The following is a 13,033-nucleotide window of genomic DNA, read 5'->3' on the forward strand; positions in this document are numbered from 1 at the left end:
TGTGAGGTGAGTGGGGCTCAGAGACTTCAGAGAAGTGTGACTGGCCCAAGGTCACCCAGCAGCTGCATGTGGAGGAGCGGAGACGCGAACCCGGTTCACCAGATTACGAGTCTTAATTATCGCTCTTAACCACTACACCACACTGGCTCTCAAGGTATCTAGGTAGTGGCAGTTGCCCCTAGGCAAACAGGGAGCAAAGTCCCACCATCAAAAACAGACATCAGATGGTTGTGTAGGAGACCAAGAATGAGGCACACCTATTGCCCCTTCTGAGCCCAAGGAACTGTTTCTTACCAGCACAGAACTGAAAGTACAATATTTACAATTTCAGTTAAATGCATAAGATTGAATCACAAACTGTGCATGGCAGCTCCCAGCCAGAAGGACTAACAGATCCCACTCCTGGGTTTCAACAGGTCCTTTTGGGGATTGACCCACAGACCTTCTACTGTCCTTCAAAACATTCCATCTTCTCTTTTTCCAACTTCATGTTTGTATGTCATGTTCAATTGTCCCTGGAGGAATATCTAGTACAGTGGTACCTTGGGATACAGACGCTTCAGGTTACAGACTCCGCTAACCCAGAAATATTACCTCGGGTTAAGAGCTTTGCTTCAGGATGAGAACAGAAATCGTGCTCCGGTGGCGTGGCAGCAGCGGGAGGCCCCATTAGCTAAAGTGGTACCTCAGGTTAAGAACAGTTTCAGGTTAAGAACGGACCTCCGGAAAGAATTAAGTTCTTAACCCAAGGTACCACTGTATTGTAACAATTGCCCCAATGAAAGTCACCAGATGCTACAATAAGGATGAGAGATGATGAATCTGAAAATAAAAGTCTTGGGTTGCACGTGCTCTGGGCAAAAAAGAAATTAGGTTTATGAACTCGGACACCTGTCGTTGGTTTCTCAGACTCACAGTGAAGGTAAAACTGACCAAATGTCAAGCTTCCTTGTTTTCAGAAGCCCTTCAGTTGGCAACTGTCATGGATTTGAGCACACCACTGGTCAGATCTCTACTGCAGATAAAACTGATGCTTTGAGTGTGACTACAGACCAGTGGCTGAGCATCTGCTTTGTAAGACCAGGGTTCAACCCTGGAAGTATTTCTTTAGAAGGATCCAGAAGGAGGTTATGGGAAAGACCCTCCTATGCCCGAACCCATCCTTGGAGAGCTGCTGCCAACCAAAGAAGGCATTCTAGCCTAGAAGCAGGTTGTTGCTGCCACCAATACTTTTTGTATCTTTATTTTTAGATCTTATTAAGATTTAATGTGGAAACTGTTAATTTAGTTGTGTACCTTCCGATGTGTTTTATTTATTGTTTACGACTGTTTTTATTATATGTATTTTTTTCATGTTGTAAGCTGCCTTGAGGGACGCGGGTGGTGCTGTGGGTTAAACCACAGAGCCTAGGGCTTGCCGATCAGAAGGTCGGCGGTTCGAATCCCTGCGACGGGGTGAGCTCCCGTTGCTCGGTCCCTGCTCCTGCCCACCTAGCAGTTCAAAAGCACATCAAAGTGCAAGTAGATAAATAGGTACCGCTCTGGCGGGAAGGTAAACGGTGTTTCCGTGCGCTGCTCTGGTTCGCCAGAAGCGGCTTAGTCATGCTGGCCACATGACCTGGAAGGTGTACGCCGGCTCCCTCGGCCAATAAAGCAAGATAGGCGCCGCAACCCCAGAGTCGGTCACAACTGGACCTAGTGGTCAGCGGTCCCTTTACCTTAAGCTGCCTTGAGCATGGTTTTCACTATGGAAAGGTGGCATGCAAATACAATGGTGTACGCATGCATCTATGTATGCTGTGGTCAAATCCTGCTTGCTGGTTTCCCGCAAGCATCTGGTTGGCTACTGTGAGAACAGGATGCTGGACTACATTGGCTATTGACCTGATCCAGCAGGATCTTACCTTATGTGCTCCTTAATGAGGAAGACCACACCTCACTAGGGAGGTCACTCCACCAATGGAGAACCCCCACCAAGAAGGCCCTGTCAATGGGTCAGTGCCAACGAGGCAGCACCCAGCTGTGGCACCACTAACAGGGCCTCCTCTGCCAATTGTAGGACCCGAGATGGTTGATACCGAGGGTGGTGGTATTTTAGGTATTTGAGTTCCAAATTGCTTGGGACTTCACAGGAGGAAGGCATGGGTTGTTGTGGTTTTAAAATTAGGAGTGTTGTATATTATATAGTTAATGTTGTCTATGTGAAGGTGTTGTGTATGTTGAGTTTTTTGTTTGCATGGTGTTGTAAATTGATTTAAAACTAATAAAAATATAAAATAAAATAAAAATAAAATTAGGAGGACCACACACAGGAAAAGTAAAAATAAAGAACGTTGCAATATTGAAAATATTGTTTGTCTGAAGCGCATGTACTATGTTTTGAAATGATTTCCTGGATAATATTTGCCCAAACAAGAGAAACAGGGGTTGACTGGCCCATGGAAGAGAGGAAACTTCTGATCTGATCTGATCCTTTATGCAGACTTCTGGTGTCCATCACACAACAAATCTGTGTAAGTCAGATGAAAGCATTTCAGCCTCACAGATATTGTACTTTACCATGATGGTGTATCTTAAAATTCAAGCAAACCAGAGATGAAAATTTTGCAGAAACCAGCACCCTGTATACGTGTATGTGTAATTTTCCTGCTGGGACATTTGGCGGGGTGTGTTTGTGTCAGTGTCCTGCGTATATCTGGGGTTTTTAATTACTTTTCCTTGGCTAGCCTCCTGCAAGTGTTCAAGCGCATAAATTCACAGCATAAGGCTTTGGGAAGCATGATTCATTCCCTCGATGTGGCACTGATGGGGTCTATACAGCAGGGGGCTCCAGTGACCCGTGATGGGGCACTATTCATTAGGGAAGGGAGCTGCAAATATATAAATCAACATGTCAGAGGAAGGAGCCCTGGCCCGACCCAGCGGGAATGTGCGATACATACAGATTTGTTCCACTCCACGCCATTTCACCTGTCGTCAGCAGCGTGTACCGCGCAGTAATCAATTAGGCTGACAAGATTCTCTACAAATCGGCTTAGCTCCAGCTCCTCCTGTGCCTTTAGGGTGTAGCACAGAGAAGTGAGACTGCAGCTAAAGGGAGAGAGAGGGATGATCCCCTATAAGAAAACAGCAGTTGCAAAACTTAGCACAGAGTGTTGCTCTATCAGCGCCTCTTAACAATAACAGCCAAATGGAGCCTCCATGTTCAGAGACAGTATACCTTTGAATGTTAGGGAGCAAAGACCAGGAGAGGGCTGTTTTTGTTTGTTACTACACTATGTATTTTTGTGTTTGCATATTGAAAACTGCCCTGTGATGATGATGATGGTGATGATTAATAATAATAATCTAGAGGGGCCTCTGGCTTGATCTAGCAGGGCTCTTATGTTTTCTAAGAGCTATTCAGGGGAACTGTTATGCTGGGGAGAGGGAAGGCTTTGGGAGACAGACCCAGGTTGCAAACTCAACATCAGTTAAAGGTTAGTTGAACCACCCTGATATATATTCACAGGGAAGGTGGTTGAAAAGTGGCAGAAAGGTGGATTTTTTTCTGTCCTTTCAGTGCACACTTAGGAGGACAAGCAAAGGGGGATTCAAATCCTCGTTAGTGTCATCACAAACATTTCTTGCATAACTTAATTCACACTGACTATTCCCTCAACGTAGGCGACACAAAATTCAACTGCGCAAACTCTAAGGAAACTAAGATTTTGGTTACACTACCAGGACTGGGGAGACCTAAATTCAAATCCATCGTTCCTGACCACTGGTCCTGTTAGGATGATGGGAGTTGTAGTCCTAAAACATCTGGAGGGCCAAGTTTGGCCATGCCTGACGTAGAGCCTTTTGCATACAAATCAGAAGCTCTACCATGGGGCAACAGCCCTTCTTTGACACCTGCTTTACTCTTTTCCACATTTTCCAGGAGAGAGACAGGACTCATCTTCTTACTCGGGCCTTCCTGTAAGATTTGCTTCCTGCATGCCTTCCATTTTCTACCTTTTCATCCTCATGTGTTGTATCTCTCTTTAGATTATAAGTGTGTGACTGGGCCTGCCAGTCCATAATCTTTCTTATGCACCCATTCTGCTTTTTGGTACTTTATCATACAGATACATCAATATCTATTATATTTATCTATCCATAACTACCTCTCGCTATCTCTTGGCTAGAGATATTGGGCCCAGGAAAGGACTTCCAGAGCTTGCATTCCTTGCTTTGAAGCAGCGAAAAACATCAGAGGCTCCAAACGCTTCTGCAACTTCAATTAAAACAAGAGCTTGAAGAAGGACAGCTCTGAGGAAAACTGCAGCCATTTTGAAAGGCTGCCCCAAAGCCAAAGACCCTTCTCTATGGGGGCCCCTTGAACTAGAGAAGGGAGAAAACTGGCTTTGGTCAGCACATCAGGTCCCTATTGCCCCTGTCCCTTCTGGGCCAAATTTGGCAGGTGGGCTTCACATGATACGGTGCTTTGAAGTCCCCCAAATCAATGGATTAATTCAAAGTGCACACAAAGTTCTTTGCAAGCCCCTTTGAAGGATTTGCAAAGAGCCCTGCCCTCAGCTTTGAAATCCTGCTGAGCATTAAGACTTCAGGAGCAGTATGCTTGGGGCTCCTGAAGCGCCGCCAATCAGCGGAAGAATTTATTTTTAAAATCCAGGAAAAGAATACGAACAGAAACAGAAACAGGACGGGGAGAACAACTGAACCTCTTAAGAGCATTGTAACAACAAATGCAACTGAGTAAAGTAGAAAAATATACTAAGAATATCAAACAAAAATGGCTTCAATATGGGAATAAACCTTCAAAACTTAAAGGTTTATCAATGGCATTGATAAACGCCATTATCAACATACTTAAAAAAGTACAAGTGCCATGCCTAACACCATCAATTAATTATAAGAACTAAACAGTTGAAACCTCACAAGATATAAGTGAACATATTTGGCAAGTTTACCAAGTACTAGGAAACACCCGTCAACAAAACAGATAATAGAATATTTTCTACAATCACTGTGCCCAAAGTCACTAGTGGAGATATAGCAATGTTGGGAGTCCTAATAATGGGAAAGGAAATTAATGAGATAATAGCTGACTTCATAACAAAGCATCAGGACCAGATGGGCTGAGTTTTTAAAAATCTTTTTCGGGGAAAAAGCACTTACATTACGGGGAAATGATAAATAAGCCTTTGCAAATGGGAAATTTGCCAACATCATAGTCAGAAGTGATTGCAAAAGTACTTCCAAAAGCAGGAAAAGATTTGACGATTCCACAATCAGATGGACTGATTTCCCTCCTTAATCAAGATGTAAAAATATGGAGCCCTCTATTGGCAAACAGGTTAAGCAATATTATTCCAATATGCATACACCAGGACCAAACAATGTTTATATGGAACAGAAAATTACAATCTAGTGCCAAGAAGGCAGTGGATTGAACAGAACTATGTAATAAACAAACAACTACCAGCCTTTATTTTCCTGGGTGTGGAAAAAGCCTTTGATAAGAATGAACTGGAAATCTGTATCAAGGATGCTACAATAAAGAAAAGGAACAGGAACTTTTAAAACATGGGTGGACTTGCTTTACTCTAAACCAATGCCCAGTGTACCGCCCATCTACATGTATAATAATAGACAGAGGAACAGGGCAAGATTGTAATTTCATAGAATTTGTCATCGTTATCGTTTACACTCTATTTGAATACATACAGAATTGGCAGCACATGCACAATTCACTCTGATCACAGAATCCAGGCGGGAAGGCCTGCTTGCTGGTGCAGAATGGGATGGCTTCTGGTACAGAGCACACTTAATTTCTCTTCCAATCTTCCTCACACTTGTCATTCACTCAAAGGTCATTTCATTATAGGCAGAGACAAGCAGCCTTCCCCAACCCTCTCTTTGAGCCTAAGGCCATAGTACTTTGTGATACTCACAGAGATTGACAGGATTTCAAGACTGGTGTGAACACTGCTAGGAAAGATAGCACCAGAGGTAAAATTGCCTTCACAACATCTGCATCAGTCTATCTGGCTAACATGCCCAGCCTGAGTTCAGCCACCTGGGTTCAAGGAACCCAATGCTTTGGGTTCCCCCACCCCCAGCACCTGGCACACAAACATACTTGGGTGCCAGTTGCAGTGCTGGGATTATTTTCCTGATGTGAAATTTAGTGAGCCTCTATAATTTGTGTGTGGTAGCAAAGCATTGGAAGACACAAGATCTACCCACCTTGGAAGATTGGCAGATGCAACTAATAGATTACATGGAGATGGCGGAAATGACTGGCAGAATCCGAGACCAGGGAGAGGAGTCGGTGGAGGAAGATTGGAAGAAATTTAAAATCTATTTGCAGAAATACTGTAAAATTTTTGAATGTTGAGGACATTGAAATGAATCGCAGGGGCTTTAGCAACAAAGTAAAATGTAAGATTGGATTAATAACAGATAAATTAATTGTACATGAATTTGCTGAATTAATTTTTAAAAAGGGATACAAGAATGGGAGACGTGAGGAAGTCGGGAAAATAAGTTAATAGAAGATGAGAAATTAAGAAAGAGGGAATTTTTGTTTTTTGTTACTATATGTGTTTTTATCTCTTTTTTCTTTTTCTTTTGATGTGTTTAATGTTTGTATTTTTGTATTGTATTGTTTTTTTGTGATTTTGTATTTTCTTTGTCTTTGTATGCTTTTTTATTGTGAAAACTTAATAAAATATTTATAAAAAATAAATAAATTTGTGTGTGGTAGTGCAAAAGCTCATTTGCAGGAAAAACACTAAGGGACGTGGGTGGCGCTGTTGGTTAAACCACAGAGCCTGGGACTTGCCGATCAGAAGGTCAGAAGTTTGAATCCCTGCGATGGGGTGACCTCCCGTTGCTCAGTCCCTGCTCCTGCCAACCTAGCAGTTCAAAAGCACATCAAAGTGCAAGTAGATAAATAGGTACTGCTCCGGCGGGAAGGTAAACGGCGTTTCCAGCTTAGTCCTGCTGGCCACATGACCCGGAAGTTGTACGCCAGGTCCCTCGGCCAATAAAGCAAGATGAGCACTGCAACCCCAGAGTCGTCCGTGACTGGACCTAATGGTCAGGGGTCCCTTTACCTTTACCTATAATTTGTGTGTGGTAGTGCAAAAGCTCATTTGCAGGAAAAACACTACTAAAAGTGTTTGCAGTGACCATAAGAGTGGTCTGCAGGCCACTGAGCTCAAGATACGAGCAACACATACCAGAATCCTGGGAATTAGGTGATCCTGGAGGGTCACTGCCAGCTATAACGCTGCAGGACTGGATGCACACAGGCAGTCTATTTTTTATTTGCTTATTTAACAAAATTTATATACCTCTTGACTGTAATAAAACCTCTAAGGCGTTTAAAAGAAATACAAGGGTATCAATAAAAAAGGTAAAAATGATCAACACACTTTATAAATACTTAAAATTAACAGTAAAATAGATTAAACCATGTCAGCATCTACATGGTTGGATAGGTTTGCTTCAACAAGCAGGAGCAGAAAACAGTAGAGAGGTGTCTGCCTCATCTCTCTCTCTCTCTCTCTCTCTCTCTCTCTCTCTCTCTCTATATATATATAATATCAGTATTTCCCCCCCAGCAAACTGTTACTCCTCTCTGAACTTCCAGGTTGTAGACTGGCTGCAAATATTGTACTATTTTTTATTTTTTTTAAAAAAGAGATTACTGAGGGAGAAACATGATACAGGTTTATGTGGAAAGAATAAATATTAAATGTAGGACTGTAATGGACAGGCAGTAGGCTGAAGAGCAGAAAAATTGCTTCACACAGTACGACTCAGTTTGTGGAACTCACTTAGATTCATAAAATTGTAGAGTTGGAAGCGATTATGAGGGTCATCTAGTCCAACCCCCAGCAAGGCAGGAATCTTTCACCCAACATGGGGCTGGAACCCATGATCCCACTGACTGAGCCTACCCCATGGCTTCTTACTTTCTTTTTAACAAGTACAGTATTAGACCAGCTTCACCAAGCTGCTGCCATCCAGATGTTTTGATCTACAACTCCCATTGGCCCCAGCCAGCACAGTTGACTTAAATTTTGGAGGTATTTGGGGAACCACCAGCCCATGGGCCAGATGCCTTTGCCCTGGTGTGGCTGCTGTCGCATGATGACAGTTTTTAGGAGCCACAGGTGAGAGCTGAGTGCAGGGTGGGGACCAAAGGTGGACAAACTATTCCAGAAGGAGCATGACATGACCCCCACCAGAGGTACTACCCCTCTGCTAACACCCCATACAATTTTATAATGTGTGGTTTGAGCCTAAAATGGCATCAGGGATGTGTGTGGCACTGCAGTCTAAACCACTGAGCCTCTTAGGCTTGCCAATTAGAAGGTTGGTGGTTCGAATCCCCGCAACGGGGTGGGCTCCCGTTGCTCTGTCCCAACTCCTGCCAACCTAGCGGTCTGAAAGTATGCCAGTGCAAGTAGATAAATAGGTACCACTGTGGCGGGAAGGTAAATGGTGTTTCTGTGCACTCTGGCTTCTGTCATGGTGTTCCATTGTGCCAGAAGCAGTTTAGTCATGCTGGCCATATGATCTGGAAAGCTGTCTGCGGACAAATATTGGCTCCCTCAGCCTGAAAGTGAGATGAACGCTGCAACCCCATAGTCGCCTTTGACTGGACTTAACTGTATTCTGCCTTCTATATCCCGGACTGCACAGTCAAAATGAATTTTGGGAAGCAAAATGCTTTTTCTGCGCCGTCTGAGCAGGAGCAGTGGACAAGTTTGTAGTTACCGGTAATTGTTGTCGCTTGTTTTCACTTCCCCTGCCCTGCTCGCGGCTGTGAAGAATATCCCCACGTTATGAATGGTCTGCATCACGCTTGAGAAAAAGAGGCAGGAATAGGCCAAAATAGATGTGGACTGTTCCTGGATCAAGTGACTTTTCTTCTTTTAAGTTCTCAAAGCTCTGAACCGAGTTCAAGGTTGTCCTCTGAACTAGCCAGGTGTTTAACTAGCAACCAATCACAGTCAGTCCATCATTCGAAAAAGAAAATTCAGAGCTGCCTTGGAAGGGACCCACCAAAGGTTATCAAGCCCAACCCCATCATTGCATCGAGATTTGATTCACGTTTTATTTCATTCGGTGCATATATTCCAATTATTACTATCTTCTCGCCTTGTGATGTTATCTGTATACCAATCATTCTTCCTTGTTCATCCTTAAACAGTTCATCCTTAAACAGGGGTCCTTTACCTTTACCTAAATGCTTCCAAGTTTCCCAGGGCATCTGACTTGCCATTTGTTTAAAATATTTATCTCTTACAGTTCCGACCCTGAGGCACATAACGAGAGTCCAGAAACAAAAGCCCATAAAATCTTTCAGGAACAGAATGTGTATCTATGTTGATGGACCTTGGTAGACCCAGTTGGGCAACTCTTATGCTCCTTAGAGTATGTCGAAATGTCCTGAGTTTTGGCACTGGTCTGAGCCAATGGTGCCTATGGAACCGTGTAGCTATTCTAAGAAGGCCCATAGACGGACTGGCCTTTTCCCTTCCTGATTTATGTCTGCTACCAGTGCAGATGGCTTCCTGCCGATCTTGCTCTACAGAACTCCCAGGCAGTTGTGGATTTCACAGAGTAAGCATTTCAATTCTGTCTTGCTCTCATACATTATTTCCCCCATGCTAACGACAGTCAAGTTACTGTCCTGTGAAAAAATCCATTTAGCTCTAGCGAGGCTGGCTGCAAAGCGGGAAATGAAGGGCACCGGGGAAGCCTAAGCTGGCACCAGGCGAGCGCGGGCACAGCCATCCGCAAAGCACTCATCCATTACCCAATCAGTGGCATTTCCAAACCCAGCGGGGTTCAGCTGGGGTCCTGCTGGGAAACAGAAATTAACTTGGAATGGAGGTAATTCATCTTCAGAAGCTAGTCATCTTTCTAAAGTGCTCCTTGGCAATAAAGGGGAGAGATCCAACAGCAACTTTGGCACCACAAAAGAAATGCTTAATGTGAAGCCTGGTGGTGCTCAAGAACAGAGTGGCAATCCATCTTCATTTTGCCCAACTTCATTTTGTCCACTTAAAACATAACATGACTGGTCAGACTGGTGACTGGGAGTGGCCACCAAGACCATATAACACCGGTCCTGAAAGCCTCCCAGTACGTTTCTGAGTACAATTCAAAGTGCTGGTGCTGACCTTTAAAGCCCTAAATGGCCTCGGTTCTGTATACCTGAAGTAGCGTCTCCACTCCCATCATCCAGCCCGGACACTGAGGTCCAGCGCCGAGGGCCTTCTGGCGGTTCCCTCACTGGGAGAAGTGAGGTTACAGGGAACCAAGCAGAGGGCCTACTTGGTAGTGGCGCCTGCCCTGTGGAACATCCTCCCAGCAGATGTCAAGGCAATAAGCAACTATTTTACTTTTAAAAGAAATCTGAAGATGGCCCTGTTTAGGGAAGCTTTTAAAGTTTGATGCTGTATTGTTTTTATTATTTGGTTGGAAGACGCCCAGAGTGGCTGGGGAAACCCAGCCAGATGGGTGGGGTATAAATAATAATAATAATAATAATAATAATAATAATAATAATAATAATAAACATGCGCCGCAGGTGGCGCTGTGGGTTAAACCACAGAGGCTAGGGCTTGCCGATCAGAAGGTCGGCGGTTCGAATCCCCGCGACGGGGTGAGCTCCCGTTGCTTGGTCCCTGCTCCTGCCAACCTAGCAGTTCAAAAGCATGTCAAAGTGCAAGAAGATAAACAGGTACCGCTCCGGTGGGAAGGTAAACGGCGTTTCCGTGCGCTGTTCTGGTTCACCAGAAGTGGCTTGGTCATGCTGGCCAATAAAGCGAGATGAGCGCTGCAACCCCAGAGTCGTCCATGACTGGACCTAACGGTCAGGGGTCCCTTTATCTTTACCTTTAAGTGACATCTATGGCAGCATTGTTAGGCCATGTTAAAGGTAGATTATCTTCCTTAGCCCCACCTAAAATCCGACTTGCATCACCACTGCACTGCAAGCCAAATGCAAAGCAGGTTAAGTAGCTACAAAGGAGTCTCCATGTAGCTGGAAGCCTTCAGGTGGCTTCGGGTGGAGCCATCGGTGGAGAAGCCCCTTGCAACTTCTTGTAATGCCACTGGCGTCTTCATTCACACAAGGAACAAAAAGTCACAGAGAAAGTGTAGCATATTTCTTAGTCCTCTTCTACTGTTGGAAGCTGCCAGGTGTTTCTGAAGAGTGAGTGAGCCAATGGGCAGGCATGTGCCCAGGGGGGAGCGTGTGGGGCATGGAGACCAGACTGGAAGTCAAAGCCCAGGCAGCTTTAGCAGCTGTCAGAATCAACAGCAAATATAGTCACAGAGCATCTTCTGACCACATGAAGGTCTCAAAGATTCCAAATTACATATTTGAAGGAACCTCCTACGTCTGTTCAAGGCCTTTAACGTCTGCATCTCAGTCCATCTGGCTGACCTTTCCTGAACTTTTTTCATGATCAGTTATTAAGGTCAAATTATTATTTATACTGGACAGATATTCTGTCAACACTGAAATGTCACCAGAGTCGGACAGCTGGCAATGAAGTATACTAACTACATATTTACTGTCAAGGGATCTGGAGGCTTCATGGCGTTTTCTACATTACAGGGCATATTGTATAGCCTTCAGTGCAAAAATGCAGGATTTGAGAATCTTAGTTTCAATTTTTTTGCAACAACAGTTAAAGTGAGTGGTATGTCCCCATGAATAAACAAGGGGAAATAAAACCAAAGTGGCATTTTTTTGCTAGAGGTTGAGGGCTTGTCTATACTACAGGTTTGCCATAAGTTGGGGCAAAGTTAAGTTGGTCTGCGTTGTCTATATTACTAATCAAGGCAGGTGCAACACCTGCCGTTATACGGTAAGAGGGGACATGATAGAAGTGCATTAAATTATACTAGACCTAAGGGACATTCAATGAAGCTAAATATTGGGAGATTCAGGACAGACAAACAGAAAATACCTCACATATTACATAGCTAAACTATGGAATTTGCTTCCACAAGTTATAATGATTTTATTGCATTAGCCATGCGGCCATAGCATAATATACATAGAAATAACAACATAAAATGGGGGTGGGGAGATAAAAGTGTATGCCGTTCTGGGCGAATACTTTGAGAAAATGGGGATAACAAAGGTAACGGGAGATTTAAAACATTGAGTGACAGAGAATACAAAAAACAGGTTCGATTGTGCGGCGTATCGACTACATCTGTGGTATTGAGGAAGGAGTTGGTGCCGCTTTCCTCTTCATCACACTAAGCAGGAAATTAGCTGTCATCTCGGTAATCCAACGGTCAGAGTCCTGCAGAAGAAGGGACACTATCCAAGGCTGGGTTGGGAGATGAAGCTTGTTCACGAGAGGAGTTAGGAACCGAGATCTTTCATCTGTCCAGTTGGGACAGAAGAGCATTACATGTTCCATAGTCTCCAGAACCGTGTCATTGCAGGAGCATGTTCTATTTGCGCTGGGAACTCTGGAGTAACGACCCGACAGAACTGCTGTAGGAAAACAGTTGAGACGGGCACAGGTAAAGGCCCTTCGTTTAGCCTCCGAAGGAATTGTAAAGCAGTATAGAGGGATCCCTTCAGGGGGTGGAATAGCTAGGGCTAAGCCTGAACACGGCCCTCTTGCATGGGAAGCTGTGTTAGAGAAGTCAAGTTGCTGCAGCTTCTTTTTGATTAGAGGTAGGGCTGCCGGGCTTATACACTCTAAATTAAAAACAGTTTTGCGGTTCAAATTGAGAAGAGAGCGGAATTTGAGATTAATTGTAGTTTTCCAAGGAGAATTATGAATATCTCTTAGGATCAGATTGGAGAAACCACCTCTAATTCGAGCATCCGATGCTAATAGGTGGGAGCTGTAGGAAATGGCTCGACTCCATGCTCGTTTTACAATTGAGGGCTGGGCGAACTCAAGACGTAAGGCTGCACCTGAGACACATCTTGGGACGCCGGAAAGAGATCTCAGAAACATGTGAAGTGGGCGATCCAAGTTAC

The 13,033-nt window shown here is 44.2% G+C and overlaps 1 protein-coding gene across 1 annotated transcript in view; it reads right to left on the minus strand.

Annotated features, from left to right (window-relative positions):
• EXOC4 (exocyst complex component 4) overlaps positions 1-13,033 on the minus strand; it is a 369,665-nt gene that overhangs the window by 61,583 nt on the left and 295,049 nt on the right. The window lies entirely within an intron of this gene.

Source organism: Podarcis liolepis, assembly GCF_965112155.1.
Source record: "Podarcis liolepis genome assembly, chromosome: 10".
NCBI lineage: Eukaryota > Metazoa > Chordata > Lepidosauria > Squamata > Lacertidae > Podarcis > Podarcis liolepis.